This window comes from Crocuta crocuta, unplaced genomic scaffold, assembly GCF_008692635.1.
Source record: "Crocuta crocuta isolate KB4526 unplaced genomic scaffold, BGI_CrCroc_1.0 scaffold209, whole genome shotgun sequence".
NCBI classification, from domain to species: Eukaryota; Metazoa; Chordata; class Mammalia; order Carnivora; family Hyaenidae; genus Crocuta; species Crocuta crocuta.
Genome location: NW_027551566.1, coordinates 5,531,121 through 5,536,344, shown reverse-complemented (window position 1 = coordinate 5,536,344; position 5,224 = coordinate 5,531,121). Strand labels below are relative to the sequence as shown.

The window sequence follows — 5,224 nt, the reverse complement described above, 5'->3', positions numbered from 1 at the left end:
CATTTGTTACTGTCAAGCTTAATTAAACCCATTATAATTTGTTAACCCCTACGCTTGCTTGGTAATTAACATTGATTAACACAAACAAGTATAAAATAGGCCAGCAGCACTTTCCAGAAGTGCTGATTACAATTACATTGATAATTCAATACAGTACAGAAGGTGATGGGATAGTAATTTGCACTCTCTTTACATAAGGAGACAAATGCTACTGGGCAAAACTAAGCCTAGAAATAAAATACTTTGTTCATCGGATTCACCTGATTGAGCCTTCGCATTCTGAAACCCCCTCTCCCACCCCTGACTATTTAAACCTTGGTATGATTGCTGAAGGCACAGCTCCTAGTGACTTGCTTCATTGTATGCCTGAACCAAAAAAGGGAAGCATTTCAAGGCTGACAGATGGATCCTGGAGCGTACAGCCACAGCAAAGCAGCCCCCAAGGCTCATGACAGACAATTATGAGGCCAATATCGCATTTCATAGTTCTGGGGTATGTCCAGGGCTTGATGGTGGCAGGTTGAAGCCACGCAACAATGAGCACCCAGCAGCGATGGGTCCAAAAAGCTCTGAGTGACCAATAACCTGAAAATAAATTCTATCTGCCTACCCAAAATACAAGAAACAAAACCAACAAAACTGATACCCCAATATATTCAAGAGTGTGTTTAAATTTCCTTCCTCTTTGACCTCAGAGTACGATGTATTCTTGCCATCCATGTTAAGAGGAGCCCACCGTGCTCCCATGTGACTGCAGTCCATTACCAATGGGGGTAGGCACACACTTGAACTTTTCCGTATCTCTAGGAATAAAGTCAGGATGCGTGGGGGCTATAGCAGTTTTTGTTCTGTATATATATATATATATATAAAGTAAGTGGGACTCTGCCCCACTGCACTCCAGGGAAGAATTAACAGAATTAATATCATACAGATCAACTGGCCCCATGCAAATGATGTGATAATAAGGCCATGGAGTTTTTATGATTGTCTGTTACTACCCTGGAAAATATGCTCCAGAAACCGTTCAAACCCTCTGAAAGGAATATTAGTACAAAATAGGGTGTTTCAAACTCATTGCTGAAAGATTAATGTCCAGAAAGATCCCTGAGATACCAAGACTTCTATATAAATGTGTGACTGATTGAGGAATATTCTGCCAGGTGAAAAAGTATGGAGAAATTTGCCGGTGGTCATATGGCTTCTAATCCAAATGTCTGCATTCTCAGAGCTAGGCCTTCTCATTTCAATCCCCAGCAGAGGATATATTGGAAAAAGTGCTGGAAATGGAAAAAAAGCCATCAGAAGTAGAATTGAATAAAAAACAGAAGGAAAAAAACACATAAACACACACTGAAACAAAGAGTCAGGCTTCAGCAAGACTGGAACATTGTGACATTTGTTTGAGGGTCTATAGCCTTCTTGCTTGCCATTATCAAACATCACACTCAAGGTGGAACATCAGTCCCATGGAGTTGTAGTGAGTCATTTAACCCTCTCTCTCCTGGCATCCCATCTCTCTCTGTGTCTCATAAATATTAGGTATGCCAGACTTTTTTTTGTCTTCTTCATGTATTTTTTTTTTTTATAAAAAAGAAGAGACGCATTTCTTCAGCATCATGATCACACTATTACATTTAGCAATTAACAGCATGGGTGCCAAAAGAAAATCTACATTAAAACCCTTTGTTGGAATGCTTTACGCTTTCTACAGAACAGAAACTACAATAACCTGTTATACAATGAGTTACAAATATGGTTCTTGAGTTATTTCCCATACACATGAGTATCTTCTAAAACATGTCTTCTTTGTAACAGCGAGGCCCTGCACCACTGTGCTTGGCTGAGCTCACAAATTTGCAGTGACCTATGTCTTCCCTATCACGTCTCTGACTCTCTTCTCCTGCTAGGCTTTGTTTCCTGGCAGTAATTAAAACCTCCTGCCATTGCCATAGCTACTGGAACTGCCCACCTTGGTTTCATGGTTTGGCAAAGTATTGGCCTCCACCACCATGGGGACCAGGGCTCCTGCCTGCAAAACGTCGCCCTTGTATGGGCCCAAAAATTTGAAGATTGATTGTCGCATTTGTCAAAATCATTATGGCTTCTGGCACCTCCAAAGTTACTTCCATTATTACCAAATCCATTATAGGCATCCTCACTGCCACCATATCCTCACCACCTCGACTGTTACCAAAGCCATCTCCGCCAGTGAAGTTTCCTCCGTGACCACCACTAACGTTTCCAGAACCACTTTGACCTCTTTGGCTGAAGGAAGCACTGGCCATCTCTTGCTTAGATGGGGCTTTCCTTAATCCATAGTTGTGGCCATTCACGGTATTTTTAACGACAATCTTGTCTACACAGTAATGGTCACCAAATGTTACAAAAGCAAAGCCACTCTTTTGGCCACTGCCTCAGTCAGTCATGATTTCAATCACTTCAATTTTCCCATACTGTTCAAAATAATCTCTTAGATGAAGTTCTGCAGTGTCTTCTTCAACGCCATCCACAGAAATCATTTTCACAGTTACGTGGTCACCAGGTCTTTGAGTATCTTCTCTTGAGACAGCCCTCATTGGTTCCACAGCTCTTCCACCCACCCTGTGTGGCCTTGTATTCATGGCTGCGTCCACCTCCTCCACGGTGGCTGACGTGACAAACCCAAAGCCTCTGGAGCCCTTAGTGTTGGAACTTCTCATTACCACAGTGTCCATAAGCATTCCCCATTGCTCATCATGGCTCCTCAGACTCTCATTGGTTGTTTCAAAGCTCAGACCTCTGGTGAGGAGCTTCCGCTGCTGTTTGGGCTCTTTGGGAGACTCTAACTTAGATTTGACAGCAGTGGGAGGGGAGACTTTAACAGAAGCTTACTCGGCAGCTTCCATAGGCAGGAAGATGTGATCTAATGAATGTGCCTAACTTATTCATTTTTAAAATAAGATATAAAATACATTCAGCAGTGTCCAGAAAGCATACAAATCTTCAGTATACAGCTCAGTGAATTTTTTATATATTGACACCAATCTAAAAACCACACAGATAAGATTCAGAACATTTCCACCATCCTAGAAACCTCCCTTCAGCTACAGACATTTTATTTTATTTTTAAAGTTTATTTGTTTATTTTGAGAGAGAGAGAAAGAGAGAGAGCACAAGCAGCAGGAGAAGCAGAGAGAGAAGGAGATAGAGAAATTCCAAACAGGCTCAGAGGCCAACATGTGGTTGAATCTACGACCCTGAGATCATGACTTGAGCCAAAACCAACAGTTAGACACTAAACTGACTGAGCTATCCAGACATCCCAGACTTCTTATTTTAAAGTCAGATTTACTGAGTTAGCATTTTCTGTTTTGGGGGGGGTTGTTTTTGTTTTTTGGTTTTGTTTTGTTTTAAGTGCACACAGTGTGCCGCCCAAAGTAGAACTTGAACTCATCACTCTGAAATCAAGACCTGAGCTGAGATCAAGAGTCAGATGCTTAACTGACTGAACCACACAGGTGCCCTAAGGTACCCCAAGGTATCATATTCATACATACATTTCATACAGTATTATTCACCATTTTTAATAGGCAGCTCTATGGGTTTTGACAAATGCATATAGATATGCAGCCACCAATACAATCAAAATATAGAACTATCATGACCTTTCCCTCAAATTCCTCTGTGTCCCTCCCTTCATCTTCTCCATCTCCTGGCAACCACTAATCTGTCTTTTGTCTTTTACAGTTTGTCTTTTCTAGAATGTCGTATAAATGGAATCATACAGTATGTGGTCTTTTGAGTAGGACTACTTTCACCCAGTAAATACATTTGAGATTTAGCCATGTGGCTGTGTGTATCAATAGTTCCTTCCTTTTTATTCCAAGCAGTACTTAATTATACCACAATCTGTATATCCATTCATCGATTAAAGGACATTTGGGTTGTTTCCAGTTTCTAATAATTATGAATAAGCCACTATCAACATCCACATACAGGGTTTTGTGTGACTCTAAGTTTTCATTTCCTTGGGGTAGAAACCCAGTTCTCCAGAGTCCTTGTTTCACTTTGCCTCCTACCAGCAGTGTATTCTTCTAGGTGTGCCATATTGTCACCAGAAGATGGCATTGCTGGTGGTCGTGTTTTCTTTCAAGTCATTTCACTGGGTGACTGACACAGACTTTGGAAGCTGAGCAAACATGTTCATAGAATTCATTGCTGTCTTCAGAAAAGACTTAAAATCAATCATAAACATCTAATATACATGAGAGCTGCTTGGCTGCATACTAATTAGGCTGTTTATACTAATGATTCTGACTGGAGTTACTTTTACCCGATCTATCCAATTTTGCTTAGTTGTCTATATCTCAAGCAGCATTAATGCCAATTTCCTTAGCATACTTGTTAAGCACAAGAGTCCTGTGTCTTCCTGGAACAGTCCTACAGGGTATGTCTAAAGGTTAAGAATCTTCACTTCATTCTGGCGTTTTTAAAACCCTCAACAACCTACCTATAATCACCTTGTTCAGGTGTGTTTTCGGTACCCAGAAAATGAAACATCCCTCCAGCATCTACTTTCAAGAACATATCTATCAAAAACACTCTAGGCTGGAGGAAGGGGGAAAATGTTTCATTGCACTAAACAAATCAAATTGTCACACTCAGGGGGCTGATGGATAATTCGATCACTTTCCTACTCTGCCCTCAATATGCACAGAGCCACACATAGCTATTCTCTACAAGTAAAAATTGCTGATTTCTCTGACGTGGGCAGAAAACACACATAGTCAGAACCCGGTCTGCTCAGATTTGTCACACAAATTCCTCCCTGGCCTGTTGCTTCTCTGTGGATCTCCCTGCTAATGCTTTATTCATTTGCATCTGTCTGTCCCATCTGCTGGTTCTAATGGTGTGCTGTCAGCAATTAGACCGTGATGCATGTATCACCTCTACTGCATTCCTTCTGTCCTTCCTGTCCCTCTGCCCCAGCCATTTCCATTTTTCTGCCTCAGCCCCAGAGGAACGCAAAAGACAACTCCAGCTGCATCTTTCCATTTTTCTAAATTTTACTATTTATTTTAAATAGATAATACCTGCACAAAAGATGAATTCAATAGATACAAAGGGGCACAAAGATGGAAGTCTTCCATTCCTCTCCCATTCTCCTGGTTCCATTGCTGAGAGGGAACTATGGTCACCAGTGTCTTGTGCCCTTCCAGAAAGAGATATTCTATCCATCGAC

At 41.2% G+C, this 5,224-nt stretch overlaps 1 pseudogene; it reads right to left on the bottom strand.

Moving 5' to 3' along the window:
* Window positions 1–1,930: 1,930 nt before the first annotated feature.
* Window positions 1,931–2,702, bottom strand: LOC144220051 (heterogeneous nuclear ribonucleoprotein A1-like 2; annotated as a pseudogene).
* Window positions 2,703–5,224: the final 2,522 nt, after the last annotated feature.